We start from the raw sequence: 17,383 nt of genomic DNA on the forward strand, positions 1-17,383 counted from the left end.
ATGGATGTGAGAGTTGGACTGTGAAGAAGGCTGAGTGCCAAAGAATTGATGCTTTTGAACTGTGGTGTTGGAGAAGACTCTTGAGAGTCCCTTGGACGGCAAGGAGATCCAACCAGTCCATTCTAAAGGAGATCAGCCCTGGGATTTCTTTGGAAGGAATGATGCTGAAGCTGAGAGTCCAGTACTTTGGCCACCTCATGCGAAGAATTGACTCATTGGAAAAGACTCTGATGCTGGGAGGGATTGGGGGCAGGAGGAGAAGGGGGCGACAGAGGATGAAATGGCTGGATGGCATGACTGACTCAATGGATGTGAGTCTGAGTGAACTCTGGGAGTTGGTGATGGACAGTGAGGCCTGGTGTGCTGCAATTCATGGGATCTCAAAGAGTCAGACATGACTGAGTGACTGATCTGATCTGAACATAGAAGAAGAAATCAATAGTAATAATGTAATAGTAGGGGGCTTTAATACCCCCACTTACACCATGGGACAGATCATCATGAAAGAAAATCAATAAGGAAACCCAGGACCTAAATGACACATAGAGCAGATGGACTTAATAGATATTATAGAATATTCAAAATGGACATAGGTGAATATGCTTTCTTCTCAAGTGCAAACTGGAACATTATCCAAGATAGATCACCTCTGGGACCATAAATCAAGCTTTGGTAAATTTAAGAAAACTAAACCATACCAAGTATCTTTTCTGACAATAAGCCTATGGAATTAGAAATCAATTACAGGAAAAAAAAAACAAAACTAAAAAACACAAACTCATGAAGGCTAAGTAATATTTTACTAAACCACCAATGGATCATGGAAGGAATAAAAGAAAAATGAAAAAAAAATACACTGATGTATAGAACAGTCTTATGGACCCTGTGGGAGAGGGAGAGGGTGGGAAGATTTGGGAGAATGGCATTGAAACATGTAAAATATCATGTATGAAACGAGTTGCCAGTCCAGGTTCGATGCACGATACTGGATGCTTGGGGCTAGTGCACTGGGACGACCCAGAGGGATGGTATAGGGAGGGAGGAGGGAGGAGGGTTCAGGATGGGGAACACATGTATACCTGTGGATGGTTCATTTTTATATTTAGCAAAACTAATATAATTATGTAAAGTTTAAAAATAAAATAAAATTAAAAAAAATACTTCAAGACAAATGACAACAAAAGCATGATAAAACAAAATGTGTGGGATACACCAAATCAGCTCTAAAATGGAACTTGCTGCAGTAAAATTTTACTTCAGGAAATAAATATTGCAAGTAAAGAAACTAAGCTTACATTGAGAGCAACTAGAGAAAGGAAACAAACAAAACCCAAAGGTAAGAGAAGGAAAGAAATCATAAAGATCAGAGCAGAAATAAATGAAACCGACATGAAGAAAATGATAGCAAAGATCAATGAAAATAAAAGCTAATTATATGAGAAAATATACAAAATTAATAAAAGTTTCATCAAACTTGAGCGTGTTAACAGCCTCGGTAGGGAGGTCAGAGGTACCCAAGAGGAAGGAGGAAATAAACTGCAAGTGGCAGATGTTTTTCCCTTCTCTATTTACAACACCTGGTTCCACCTGAACTTAACTTTTCTCAAACCTTGAGCTAACTGATGAGCTATTCTTTGGCATCACTGACTCGATGGACGTGAGTTTGAATGAACTCCGGGAATTGGTGATGGACAGGGTGGCCTGGCATGCTGCGATTCATGGGGTTGCAAAGAGCTGGACATGACTGAGTGACTGAACTGAACTGATGTTGATGAAACTATGTATTTGCTTTGGAATCTACCTTTCTTCAAATCCATTTTGCCTAAGACTACATTTTTTTCTTTTCTCAAACCTTGGGCTGATAATGGCTCAATGAACCAGTATTCATGTCAATTATTTAATGGCCAGGGATGACAGACCTTGTGCCATCCTATGTCAAAAATGCATATTGGCCCATTTTTTGATTGGGTCATTTATTTTTCTGGAGTTGAGCTGTAGGAGTTGCTTGTATATTTTTGAGATTAGTTGTTTGTCAGTTGCTTCATTTGCTATTATTTTCTCCCATTCTGAAGGCTGTCTTTTCACCTTGCTGATAGTTTCCTTTGATGTGCAGAAGCTTTTAAGGTTAATTAGGTCCCATTTGTTTATTTTTGCTTTTATTTCCAATATTCTGGGAGGTGGGTCATAGAGGATCCTGCTGTGATGTATGTCAGAGAGTGTTTTGCCTATGTTCTCCTCTAGGAGTTTTATAGTTTCTGGTCTTATGTTTAGATCTTTAATCCATTTTGAGTTTATTTTTGTGCATGGTGTTAGAAAGTGTTCTAGTTTCATTCTTTTACAAGTGGTTGACCAGTTTTCCCAACACCACTTGTTAAAGAGATTGTCTTTAATCCATTGTATATTCTTGCCTCCTTTGTCAAAGATAAGGTGTCCATATGTGCGTGGATTTATCTCTGGGCTTTCTATTTTGTTCCATTGATCTATATTTCTGTCTTTGTGCCAGTACCATACTGTCTTGATAACTGTGGCTTTGTAGTAGAGCCTGAAGTCAGGTAGGTTGATTCCTCCAGTTCCATTCTTCTTTCTCAAGATCCCTTTGGCTATTCGAGGTTTTTTGTCTTTCCATACAAATTGTGAAATTATTTGTTCTAGCTCTGTGAAGAATACTGTTGGTAGCTTGATAGGGATTGCATTGAATCTATAAATTGCTTTGGGTAGTATACTCATTTTCACTATATTGATTCTTCCAGTCCATGAACATGGTATATTTCTCCATCTATTAGTGTCCTCTTTGATTTCTTTCACCAGTGTTTTATAGTTTTCTATATATAGGTCTTTAGTTTCTTTAGGTAGATATATTCCTAAGTATTTTATTCTTTTCATTGCAATGGTGAATGGAATTGTTTCCTTAATTTCTCTTTCTGTTTTCTCATTATTAGTGTATAGGAATGCAAGGGATTTCTGTGTGTTGATTTTATATCCTGCAACTTTACTATAGTCATCGATTAGTTCCAGTAATTTTCTGGTGGAGTCTTTAGGGTTTTCTATGTAGAGGATCATGTCATCTGCAAATAGTGAGAGTTTTACTTCTTCTTTTCCAATTTGGATTCCTTTTATTTCTTTTTCTGCTCTGATTGCTGTGGCCAAAACTTCCAAAACTATGTTGAATAGTGTTGGTGAAAGTGGGCACCCTTGTCTTGTTCCTGACTTTAGAGGAAATGCTTTCAATTTTTCACCATTGAGGATAATGTTTGCTGTGGGTTTGTCATATATAGCTTTTATTATGTTGAGGTATGTTCCTTCTATTCCTGCTTTCTGGAGAGTTTTTATCATAAATGGATGTTGAATTTTGTCAAAGGCTTTCTCTGCATCTATTGAGATAATCATATGGTTTTTATTTTTCAATTTGTTACTGTGGTGTATTACATTGATTGATTTGTGGATATTGAAGAATCCTTGCATCCCTGGGATAAAGCCCACTTGGTCATGGTGTATGATCTTTTTAATGTGTTGTTGGATTTTGATTGCTAGAATTTTGTTAAGGATTTTTGCATCTATGTTCATCAGTGTTATTGGCCTGTAGTTTTCTTTTTTTGTGGGATCTTTGTCAGGTTTTGGTATTAGGGTGATGGTGGCCTCATAGAATGAGTTTGGAAGTTTACCTTCCTCTGCAATTTTCTGGAAGAGTTTGAGCAGGATAGGTGTTAGCTCTTCTCTCTGTATTTTTGGTAGAATTCAGCTGTGAAGCCATCTGGACCTGGGCTTTTGTTTGCTGGAAGATTTCTGATTACAGTTTCAATTTCTGTGCTTGTGATTTCTCCAAAGAAGACATACAGATGGCTAACAAACACATGAAAAGATGCTCAACATCACTCATTATCAGAGAAATGCAAATCAAAACCACTATGAGGTACCATTTCACAACAGTCAGAATGGCTGTGATCCAAAAGTCTACAAATAATAAATGTTGGAGAGGGTGTGGAGAAAAGGGAACCCTCTTACACTGTTGGTGGGAATGCAAACTAGTACAGCCACTATGGAGAACAGTGTGGAGATTCCTTAAAAAACTGGAAATAGAACTGCCTTATGATCCAGCAATCCCACTGCTGGGCATACACACTGAGGAAACCAGAAGGGAAAGAGACACGTGTACCCCAATGTTCATCGCAGCACTGTTTATAATAGCCAGGACATGGAAGCAACCTAGATGTCCCTCAGCAGATGAATGGATAAGAAAGCAGTGGTACATATACACAATGGAGTATTACTCAGCCATTAAAAAGAATTCATTTGAATCAGTTCTAATGAGGTGGATGAAACTGGAGCCTATTATACAGAGTGAAGTAAGCCAGAAGGAAAAACACCAATACAGTATACTAACACATATATATGGAATTTAGAAAGATGATAACAATAACCCTGTGTACGAGATAGCAAAAGAGACACTGATGTATGGAACAGTCTTATGGACTCTGTGGGAGAGGGAGAAGGTGGGAAGATTTGGGAGAATGGCATTGAAACATGTAAAATATCATGTATGAAACGAGATGCCAGTCCAGGTTCGATGCACGATACTGGATGCTTGGGGCTGGTGCACTGGGATGACCCAGAGGGATGGTATGGGGAGGGATGAGGGAGGAGGGTTCAGGATGGGGAGCACATGTATACCTGTGATGGATTCATTTTGATATTTGGTAAAACTAATACAATTATGTAAATTAAAAAAAAATGCATATTGTAGGGGAGGGGCCTGGTGAAACTCCCGTCAGTCTTGAGGTGTCTCTATTATCTGATTAGCAGCTTCATAACAGACATAAAATGCCTTACTAAAAACTTGCAAGAGGGCACTATTTCTGCTCCTTCTGATGTCTATCAGAAGGTTTCCTTAGCTCTATTATACTTTAATAAAACTTTGCTACACAAAAAGCTCCAAGCAGTCGAGTCTTGTATCTGGCCGCAGATGGAAATCTTCTCCTTCAGAGGTCACGAAAGAGAGGTCAGTATAGCACATGGCTCACAGTCACAACATTTCAGACTCATCAGGAAAAAGAGGGAGAAGATTCAAATCAATGAAATTAGAAATGAAAAAAGAGAAATTAAACTGACACCACAGACATACATAAGATCATAAGAGAATATTGCAGACAACAATAGACCAATAAAATGGACAACCTAGAAGCAATGAATAAATTTTTAGGAAGATACAACCTTGCAAGACTGAACCAGGAAGAAAGAGAAAATAAAAACAGACCAAACGTAAGTATTAATTGAAATTATGATTAAAAATCCTCCAAAAAGAAGTCTAGGGCCAGAGGCTTCACAGGTCAATTCTATAAAATATTTGGAGAAAAGTTAACATCTATTCTTCTGAAACTCTTCCAAAAAATTGCAGAGGGAGAAACACACCCAATTTCAATCTAGTAGGCCACCACCACCCTGATACCAAAACCAGTGCTGCCGTAAAAAAGAAAATTACAGGCCAGAATCAATGATAAACATGGATGCAAAAATCCTCAACAAAATACTAGCAAACATAATCCAAAAATGCATTAAAAGAATCATATACAATTACCAAGTGTGATTTATCCCAGGGATTCAGAGATCTTCAATATTCAAAAATCAGTCACTGTGATACACCAAATTAACAAACAAGGATAAAAACATATGATCATCTCAATAGATGCAGAAAAGCTACTGAGATATTTTACAACTATTTAAGGAAAAGTTTCCCAGATAGAGGGAATAAAGGGAATTTAACATAATAGAGGCCATATGAGACAAGAGATGGGAATACCAGACTAACCTGCCTCCTGGGAAATCTGTATGCAGGTCAAGAAGCAACAGTTAGAACTGGACATGGAACAATAGAGTGGTTCCAAATAGGAAAAGGAGTACGTCCAGGCTGTATGTTGTCACCCTGCTTATTTAACTTATATGCAGAGTGTATCACGTGAAATGCTGGTCTGAATGAAGCACAAGCTGGAATCAAGATTGCTGGGAGAAATATCAATAACCTCAGATACGCAGATAACCCCACTCTTATGGCAGAAAGCAAAGAAGAACTAATGAGCTCCTTGATGAAAGTGAAAGAGGAGAGTGAAAAAGCTGGGTCAAAACTCAACGTTCAAATAATAAAGATCATGGCATCCGTTCCCATCACTTACGGCAAATAGATGGGAAAACAATGGAGACAGTGACAGACTTTAGTTTTTTGGGCTCCAAAACCACTGCAGGTGGTGACTGTAGTCATGAAATCAAAAGTCGCTTGTTCCTTGGACGAAGAGCTATGACCAACCTAGACAGCATATTAAAAAGTAGAGACACTATTTGGTCAACAAAGGTCTGTCTAGTAAAAACTATTGTTTTCCAGTAGTCATGTATGGATGTGAGAGTTGGATTATAAAGACAGCTGAGTGCTGAAGAATTGATGCTTTTGAACTGTGGTGTTGGAGAAGACTCTTGAGAGTCCTTTGGACTACAAGGAAATCAAACCCAGTCAATCCTAAAGGAAAACAGTCCTGAATATTCATTGGAAGGACTGATGCTGAAGCTGAAGCTCCAACACTTTGGCACTTTATGCGAAGAATTGACTCATTGGAAAAGATGCTGATGCTGGGAAAGATTGAAGGCAGGAGGAGAAAGGGATGACAGAGGACAAGATGGTTGGATGACATCACCGACTCGATGGACATGAGTTTGAGTAAGCTCTGGGAGTTGGTGATGGACAGGGAAGCCTGGAGTACTACAGTCCATGGGGTTGCAAAGAGTCAGACACAACTGAGCAATTGAACTGAACTGAGACAAAACCACTGCTAACATCCTTCTCAATCGTGAAATCCTGAAAGCATTCCCTCTAAGATGAAGAACAAGGCAAGTATGTCTATTGCCATGATTTTTATTTAACATAGTTTTTGAAAGTCTTTGACACAGCAATCAGAAAAGAAATAGTAGAAACTCAAATTGAAAAAGAAGATGTAAAACTGTCACAGTTTGCAGATTTTTGTTGTTAAGTCGCTTAGTTTTGCAGGACTCTTTGCAACACGATGGACTGCAGCACGCCAGGCCTCTGTGTCCTTCACCATCTCCCAGAGATTGCTTAAACTCATGTCCATCGAGTCAGCGATGCCATCCAACCATCTCATCCTCTGTTGTCCCTGTCTCCGCCTGCCTTCAATCTTTCCCAGCATCAGGGTCTTTTCCAATGAGTTGGCTATTCTCATCAGGTGGGCAAAGTATTGGAAATTCAGCTTTAGCATCAGTCCTTCAGTGAATTTCAAAGGGTTGATTTCCTTTAGGATTGGCTGGTTTGATCTTGCAGTTTAAGGAATTCTCAACAGTCTTCTCTACCACAGTTCAAAAGCATCAGTTCTTTGGTGCTCAGCCTTCTTTATTTCCCAGCTCTCACATCCATACATGACTGTTGGAAAACCATAGGTCTGACTATAAGGAACTTAGTCAGCAAAGTAAGTCTCTGCTTTTTAATATTCTGTCTTGGTTTGTCATAGTTTTTCTTACAAGGAGCAGGCGTTCTTAAATTTCATGGCTGCAGTCACCATCTTCAGTGATTTGGAAGCCCAAGAAAATAAAATATGTCATGCTTTCCACTGTTTCCCCACCTGTTTACCATGAATTAATGAGACTGGATGCCATAATCATAGTTTTTTTGAATGTGGAGTTTTAAACCAGCTTTTTCACTCTCCTCTTTCACTTTCATCAAGAGACTCTTTTGTTCCTCTTTGATTTCTGCCATAAGGGTGATGCCATCTGCATATCTGACATTATTGATAGTTCTCTTGGCAATCTTGATTCCAGTTTGTGATTCATCCAGCCCAGCACTTCACATGATGTACTCTGCTGCTACTGCTGCTAAGTCAATTCAATCGTGTCTGACTCTGTGTGACCCCATAGATGGCAGCCCACCAGGCTCCACTATCCCTGGGATTCTCCAGGCAAGAACACTGGAGTGGGTTGCCATTTCCTTCTCCAATGCATGAAAGTGAAAAGTGAAAGTGAAGTCACTCAGTCATGTCCGACTCTTCCCGACCCCATGGACTGCAGCCTACCAGGCTCCTCCATCCATGGGATTTTCCAGACAAGAGTACTGGAGTGGGGTGCCATTGCCTTCTCCATTGATGTACTTTGCATGTAAGTTAAACAAGTAGGGTGACAATATATATGGTCCTGACATACTCCTTTCCCAGTTTGGAACTAGTCTGCTGTTCCATGACTAACTGTTGCCTCTTGACCTACATAAAGGTTTCTCAAGAGGCAGGTAAGGTGGTTTGGTATTCCCATCTCTTTAAGAATTTCCCAATTTGTTGTGATCCACACAATAAAAGTCTTTAGCATACATAGCCAATGAAGCAGAAGTTGATGCTTTTCTGGAATTCTGTTGTTTTTCTTATGATCCAATGTATGTTGGCAATAAGATCTCTGGTTCCTCACCTTCTCTAAATCCAGTTTGTACATCTGTAAGGTCTCGGAGGTTAACACACTGTTGAAGCCTAATTTGAAGGATTTTAAGCATGACCTTGCTAGCATGTGAAATGAGTGTAATTGGGTGGTAGACTGAGCATTCTTTGGCATTGCCCTTCTTTGGGACTGGAATGAAAACTGACCTTTTCTAGTCCCATGGCCACTGCTGAGTTTTCCAAATTTGCTGGCATATTGAGTGCAGTACTTTAACAGCATCACCTATTAGGATTGAAAGAGTTCACATGGAATACCATCACCTCCACTAGTTTTCTTTTAATGATGTTTCCTGAGGCCCACTTTAAATCTGGCTCTAAGTGGGTGATCACACCATCATGGTATCTGGATCATTAAGATCATTTTGTATAGTTCCATGTATTCTTGCCACCATTTCTTAATATCTTCTGCTTAGTAAGGTTCATACCATTTCTGTCCTTTATTGTGTCCATCTTTGCATGAAATATTCCCTTGGTATCTCTAATTTTCTTGAAGACATCTCTTGTTATTGTTCAGTCTATCAGTCGTGTATGACTCTTTGTGACCCATGAATGGCTGGATGGCAGGCCTCCCTGTCCTTCACCATTTCCTAGAGTTGGTTCAAACTTATGTCCATGGAGTCAGTGATGCTATTCAACCATCTGATTCTCTGTTGTCTCCTTCTCCTCCTGCCTTCAGTCTTTCCCAGCATCAGAGTCTCTTCCAATAAGTTGGCTCTTCACATCAGGTGGCTGATGTGAAGCTTCCACATCATTCCTTCCAATGAATGTTCAGGGTTGGTTTCCTTTAGGAGTGACTGGTTTGATCTCCTTGCTGTCCAAGAGACTCTCAAGAGTCTTCTCCAGCACCACAGTTTGAAGGCATCAGTTCTTCAGTTCTCAGCCTTTCTTATTGTCCATCTCTCACATCAGTACATAAGTACTGAAAAAACAACAGCTTTGACTATATGGACCTTTGTAGGCAAAGTAATACCTCTGTTTTTTAATATGCTGTCTAGGTTTGTCATTGCTTTTTTCCCCAGGAAAATGCCTCTTCTAATTTCACGGCTGCAGTCTCCATCCACAGTGACTTTGAAGTCCAAGAAAATAAAGTCAGTCACTGTTACCATTATTTCTCCATCTATTTGCCATGAAGTGATGGCATGATCTTCATGCTTTGAATGTTGAATTTTAAGCCATTTTTTTCACTCTCCTCTTTCACCTTCATCAAGAGGTTCTTTAGTTCCTCTTCACTTCTGGCATAGAGAAGAGATCCCTGGTCCTTCCCATTCTATTGTTTTCCTCTATTTCTTCACGTCGTTCACTTAGGAAGGCTTTCTTATCTCTCCTTGCTCTTCTTTGGAACTCTGCATTCAGATGGGCCTATTTTTCCTTTCCTCCTTTGTCTTCCACTTGTCTTCTTTTCTCTGCTATTTGTTAGGTCTCTTCAGACAATCATTTTTGCATTTATTTTTCTTAGGGATGGTTTTGGTCACTGCCTCCTGTACATTATACTATATATAGAAAAATCTAAAGATGTTACCAGAAAACTACTAGTGCTTATCAATGAATTTGGTAAAGTTGCAGGATAAAAAGTTAAAACACAGACATCTATAGCATTTCTGCACACCAACAAAAGATTAGGCTCCCAAGGTGGCTCTGAGGTGAAGAATCTGCCTGCCAGTGCAGAAGCTGCAGGAGACATGTGCCTGAGGCCTGGGTCAGAAGGATTCCCTGGTAGAGGAAATGGCAACCCCCTCCAGTATTCTTGCCTGGAGAATCCCATGGGCAGAGGAACCTGACAGGCTACAGTCCATAGGGTTGCAAAGAATCAGATAGGACTGGGTGACTGCACACATGCATCAGCAAAAGATCAGAAAGATAGATTAAGGAAATGACCCTGTTTACCATTGCTTCAAAAAGAATAAGATACCTAGGAATAAAGCCATGTTAGCAAGCAAAAATCACTACTCTGAAAAGTATAAGATGCTGATAAAATAAATCAGAGATGACATAAGCAGATTTTCTTGGATTGGAAGAATCAATATTTTCAAAATGACTATAGCATCTGATGTAATCTATAAACTTAATAAAATCCTTACCCAAACTCCAATGTCATTTTTCCTAGAACTAGAGGAATTAAAAAAAAATGTTGAAAAAAAGACCCTAAATTGTCAAACCAACCCTGAAAAAGAAAAACAAAGTTGCAGAAATCAGACTTCTTGAATTCAGACTATACTACAAAGATACAATAATCAAAACAGTATGATACAGCACACACACACAAAAACATAAATATAGATGGATGGAATAGGATAAACATCCCAGAAATAAACTCACAACCCTATGGTAGTTAATCTATAACAAGGGAGGCTAGGATATACAATGGATAAGACAATCTTCCAGTAAATGGTTCTTGGAAAACATAGAAAAGTATGAAATTAGAGTATCACCTGACACTGTACAGAAAAATATACTTGAAATGGATTAAAAACTTAAATGTAAAGGCAGATACTATAAAACTCTTAGGGGAAAACATAGATGGAACACTCTTTGACATAAATTGCAGCAAGATCTTTTCTGACCAATCTCTGATAGAAATGGGCTTCCCTTGTGGCTCAGATGGTAAAGAATCTGCCTGCAATGCAGGAAACCCAGGTTTGATCTCTGGGTTGGGAAGATCCCCTGGAGAAGGAAAAGGCAATCCACTCCAGTAGATCTTCCTGGAGAATACTATGGACAGAAGAGCCTGAGGGGGCTACAGTCCACCGGGTTGGAAACAGCTGGACACTGCTGAGTGATTTTCACTGTGAGAGTAATGAAAATAAGAAAAAATAAATAAATAAACAAATGGTACCTCATTGAGCTTAAAAGCTTCTGCACCATAAAGGAAACTGTCAACAAAACAAAAGTATAACCTACAAAGTAGGGGAAAATATTTGCAAATGATATGACCAAGAAGGGATTAATCTCCAAAATATGTAAACAGCTCATGGAACTCTATGTCAATAAAACAAACAGCCCAAACAAAAAATGGGCAGAAAATCTAAAAAGTTTTTGGAAGAAGATATAGAGATGACAAAAAGGCACATGAAGAGATACTCAATATCCCTAATTATCAGAGGAACACAAATCAAAATTATAGCGAGTTGTCATCTCACACCTGTCAGAGTAGCCATCATCAAAAAGTCTACAAAGGGCAGAGTCAAGCTGGTACAGTAGGAGGATAAGAAGTTTATATCTCCTCACAATTAAGCACCTACAAGTCACCTGTGGGTGACCTCAGATATCTAAGGGGATGGGAGGAATCTCTGCATGACCTAGTACAACATGAGGAGGATGAATATTTGAGATGTGAAAGTTCCAATACTCTTGAGGGGCAGATGGGGGCAGTGAGGGTTTTCCATGCTGGGAGGTGTCCACCCACAATGCTGGGATCAACAGGAAAAGGGAGAGACCTTCAGAAGACTGGGGAATTGGAGAGGAACACAGTCACTGTCTCCCCTGCCTGGTCAGGTCCTGGCAACCCTACAGGGGTCCCGGGTGTGACTATCAGCCCTCTGTCCATACAGGTCCTGGGGGCTTGGGAATGATTTAGAGCTGGATAAATGGAGGCAGGAGAGGACCCAGAACCCCTGAAGGGCAGCAGGGGACTGAGAGTATCTCCCACACTTAGAGGAGCCACCCTACAGTGTGGGAATCAGTGGGGATGGTGAGAGACCTTCAGGGGATCAGAGATTGGAGGGGAACATGGCCAGTGTCTTCACTGCCCACTTGGCCCCAGCGAGTCTTCTAGGGACCTGGGCCTGAATCTACCTTCTGGGGACCCTTATGGCCACGTGGGTCCTGAGCTTAAGATTTGCTCCCTCAGGGCCTCTTTCAGCTGAGAGGGCCCCAGGTCTGAGCCCCACCTCTCTTCACTGCCAAGCCCTTTTTGGCTTTTATTTTTGCTGTTGTGGTTCTGTTTTGCTTTGGCATTTTTCCTTTTTATTTTTTATAATATTTTTTCCATTTTTCTAATTTTATTTTTCATTGTTGTAGTTCTGCTCCTTTTTGTTTGTTTCCTTTTCTTTTTAGTCACATTGAGTGGCTTGTAGGACCTTGATTCCCAATCTGGGGATTGAGCCTGAGCTCCTGTAGTGGGAGTGCTGAGTCCAAATGGCTGGACTAACACAGAACCTCAGATCCTAGGGAATATTAATCAATGTGAGCACTCCCTGAAGACCTCACCTCAGCACTGGGACTGACTCTCCACAATTGCCTACAAACTAAAGTGTTGAAAGTCTTAGGAAAAACACCAGCAAGACAGGAACACAGCCCCAATCATCAAAAGGACTGAATTAAATACACACACACACACACACACACACATATGGTACAGACAAAGGAGAAGGTAAAAACTTACAAGACCAAATAAATGAAGAGGAAATAGGCAACCTGCCTGAAAAATAATTCAGAGTAATGATAGTAAAGATGATCCTAAATCTTGGAAATAAAATGGAGGCATAGACTGAGAAAATATAAGGAATATTTAATAAGAACCTAGAAGAACTAAAGAACAAACAGTAAATGACAACACAGTAACTGAAATGAAAAATACACTAGAAGGAATCAATAACAGAATAACTGAAGCATAAAAGCAAATGAGTGAGCTGGAAAATAAACTGGCAGAAATAACTGCCACAGAGCAGTTAAGCAGATAAAAGAATGATAAGAAATGAGGACAGTCTCAGAGACCACTGGGACAATAGAAAATACACCAGTGTTTGAATTACAGAGGTCCCAGAAGAAGAGAACAAAAAGATTGGGTCTGAGAAAACATTTGAAGAGATTATAGATGAAAGCTTCCCTAAGATGGGAAAGCAAAAAACTCACTCAAGTCCGGCAAGTGCAGAGCCCCATACAGAACCCAAGGAGAAACAACCAAAGAAACATATTAATCAAATTGATAAAAAATTAAGCTCAAAGAAAAAAAATGTTAAAAGCATCAAGGGAAAAGCAACAACTAACATAAAAATGAATCCCCCAAAAGTTAGCAATTTCTCCACAGCAACTCTGCAGGCCAGAAGGGAGTGGTGTGATATATTTAAAGTGGTGAAAAAGAAAAATCTACAATCAAGATTACTCCATCCATCTAGGATCTCATTCAGATTCGATGGAGAAATCAAAAGTTTCATAGGCAAACAAAATCTAAAAGAATTCAGCATCATCAAACCAGCTTTACAACAAATGCTAAAGGCACTTCTCTAGGTGGGAAACACAAGACCCCCCAAAACAAATCCAAAACAAGTAAGAAAATGTTAATAAAAACATACATATGGATAATTAGCTTCAATGTAAATGGTTTAAACGCTCTAACTGGAAGACACACTGGCCAAATGGACATAAAAATGAGATCAGTATATATGCTGTCTACATGAGACCCAGTTCAGATCTAGGGACACAAAGAGATTGAAAATGAAGAGATGGAAAAAGGTATTCCATGCAAGTGGAAATCAAAAGAAAGCTGGAATATCGATATTTATATCAGACAAAATAGATTATGAAAAGAATGCTGTTACAAGAGTCAAGGAAGACGATATAACAATTGCAAATACTTATGCACACAACATAGGAATGTATCAATACATAAGGAAAACACTAACAGCCATAAAAGGGGAAGTCCAGAGTAACAAAATAATAGTTGAGGACTTCATATCCTACTTACACCAATGGACAGATCATTCAGACAGAAAATAAATAAGGAAACACAAGCCTTAAATAACACAAAAGATCAGATAAACTTAATGGATGTTTACAGGACAATCCACCCAAAAGCGGCAGAATACATTTTTCTCAAGTGTGCAAAGAACATCCTCCAGGATATATCACATTTTCGGTCAAAAATCAAGTGTTGGTAAGCTTAAGAAAACTGTAATCATATCAAATATCGTTTCTGACCACAATACTATGAGAATAGAAATCAATTACAAAAAACAGAACTATTAAAAAATAGAAATACATGGAGGCTAAAAGTATGCTACTAAGTAACCAAAAATTCACCAAAGATTTCAAAGGGGAAATTAAAAAAATAGAATAAAGTGACAAATAAAACATGATGACCCCAAACTTATGAGACACAGCAAAAGGGAAGCTGATAAGCAATTCACTCCTACCTCAAAGGAAAAAAAAAAAAAATAAGAAAAGAAAAGAAAATTAACAACCTAACTTTACACCTAAAGCAACTAGAGTAAAAAAGAACAAAAACAACATCAACAATAATAATAAAAGCAAACAAAACAAAACAAAACCCAAAGTTAGCAGAAAGAAATAAGTCATAAAGATCATAGTAGAAATAAGTGAAATAGAAATGAATAAAAGGATAATAAGACCTAACATAATAAATTAAATATATCTAAAAGTTGGTTTTCAAGAAAATAAAGAAAATTGACAAACAGTAGACAGATCATCAAGAAAAATAGAGAAAAGACCCAAGTCAGTTAAATCAGAAATGAAAAAGAAGTTACAACCGACACCACAGAAATATCTAGGATCATAAGAGGCTAATACAAGCCAATAAAATGGACAAACCTGAAGAAATGGACACATTCTTAGAAAGGTACAACTTCTAAGACTGAACCAGGAAGAAACATAAAATATAAATAGACCAATTACAAGTAATGAGATTGAAACTCTAATTAAGAGTCTTCCAACAAACTAAAGTCTGAGACCAGATGGCTTCACAGGCAAAATCTATCAAATATTTAGAGAAGAGATATAACCTGTCCTCAAACTTATCTAAAAAATTGCAGAGGGAGGGTCACTCCCAAACTCATTCTATGAGGCAATGATCATCCTGATAGGAAAATCAGACAAAGATATAACAAAAAAGAGAAAACTACAGATCAATAACACTGATGAACATAGATACAAAAATCCTCAACAAAATCCTAGGAAATAGAATCCAACAACACATTAAAAGGATCATACACCATGATCAAATGGGATTTATCCAGTGATTCAAGGATTCTTTAACATATGAAAATCAATCAATGTGATACACCATATTGATAAATTAAAGAATAAAACAATATGATCATCTCAATAGATGCAGAAAAAGTTTTGGGCAAAATTCAACACATATTTATGGTAACAACTCTCCAGCAATTGGGAATAGAAGGAACCTACTTCAACATAATAAAGGCCATATATGACAAACCACAGCAAATATCATTCTCAATGCTGAACAACTGAAAACATTTCCTCTAAGATCAGGAACAAGAGAAAGATGCTCACTCTTGCCACTCTTATTCGACATAATTTTGGAAGTCCTAGCCACAGCAACCAGAGGAGAAAAAAAGAAATAAAAAGAATACAAATTGGAAAAGAAATAAAAGTGGTACTGTTTGCAGATGACGTGAAACTATACATAGAATATCCTGAAGATGCCACTAGAAAACTACTAAAGCTAATTGGTGAATTGGCTAAAGTTGCAGGATGCAATATTAATGCACAGAAATCTCTTCCATTGCTATACATTAACAACAAAAGATTAGGAAAGGAAATTAAGGAAACAATCTTATTTACTATTGCATCAAAAATAATAAAATACTGAGGAATAAACCTATGAGAGGAGGTAAAAGACCTTTACTAAGAAAACTATAAAACACTGTTGAAAGAAATCAAAGACAACACAAAGAGATGAAGAAATATACTATGCTCTTGGATTGAAAGAATCAATATTGTAAAAAGGACTATTACTACCCAAAGCAATATACAGATTTTAGTGCAATCTCTATAAAACTACCAATGGCATTTTTTCACAGAATTAGAGCAAAAAATTTCACAATTTGAATGGAAACATAAGACCCCAAATAAGCCAAAGCAATCTTGAGAAAGAAAATGAAGCTGGAGGAATCAGGCTCCATGACTTCAGACTATACTACAAAGTTACAATAATCAAGATTGTACAGTACTGTCACAAAAATAGAAATAGAGATCAATGGTACAGGATGGAAAACTCAGAGATAAACCCACATATCTAGGCTCACTTAATGTATGACAAAGGAGGCAAGACTATAGAATGGAGAAAAGACAGTTTTTTCAATAAGTAGAGCTACGAAAATTGAACAGGTAAGAATGAAATTGGAACACTCCCTAACACTATACCCAAAAATAAATTCAAAATAAATTAAAAACCTAAATGGAAGACTGGACACTATCAAACTCTAGAGGTAAAGAAAGGAAAAACACTTTTGACATAAATCACAGCAAGATCTTTTTTGACCACCTCATAGAGTAATGAAAAAAAAAAGTGAAAATAAACAATTGGACCTAATTAAACTTAAAAGCTTCTACACGGCAAAGGAAACGATAAATACGAAAAAAGACAGACTTTAGTTATTTTGCAAACAAAATAACTGACAAAGGATTAATTTCCAAAATATACAAACAGCTCATGCAGCTCAATATCAAAACAACAAAAAACCCAATCAAAAAAATGGGCAGAAGACATAAGCAGACATTTCTACAAAGACGACATACAGATGGTCAGCAGCATGTGAAAAGATATTTGATATCACTAATTATTAGAGAAATGCAAATCAAAACTAAGGAAGTATCATCTCACACCATTTATAATGGTCATCACCAAAAATCTACAAACAATAGAGCTTCCCTGGTGGTTCAGTGGTAAAGAATTCACCTGCCAATGCAGGAGACATGGCTTGATCCCTGATCTAGGAAGAAACTAAGCCCATGCACCACACTACTGAGTCTGTGACCTAGAGCTCAGGAGCCACAACTACTAATCCCACGTGTCACAACTTCTGAGGCCCATGCATCCTAGAGCCTGTGCTCCACAGCAAGAGAAGCCACCTCAATGAGAAGCCCACATACAGCAACTAGAGAAAGTCCAGGCACAGCAACTAAGACCTAGCACAGCCAAAAATAAATTA

At 38.2% G+C, this 17,383-nt stretch overlaps 1 protein-coding gene across 1 annotated transcript in view; it reads right to left on the bottom strand.

The window, feature by feature from the left end:
- The window catches only part of GUCY1A2 (guanylate cyclase 1 soluble subunit alpha 2), a 500,240-nt gene that overhangs the window by 53,059 nt on the left and 429,798 nt on the right, over positions 1-17,383 (bottom strand). The window lies entirely within an intron of this gene.

This window comes from Bos mutus, chromosome 15, assembly GCF_027580195.1.
Source record: "Bos mutus isolate GX-2022 chromosome 15, NWIPB_WYAK_1.1, whole genome shotgun sequence".
Taxonomy (NCBI): domain Eukaryota; kingdom Metazoa; phylum Chordata; class Mammalia; order Artiodactyla; family Bovidae; genus Bos; species Bos mutus.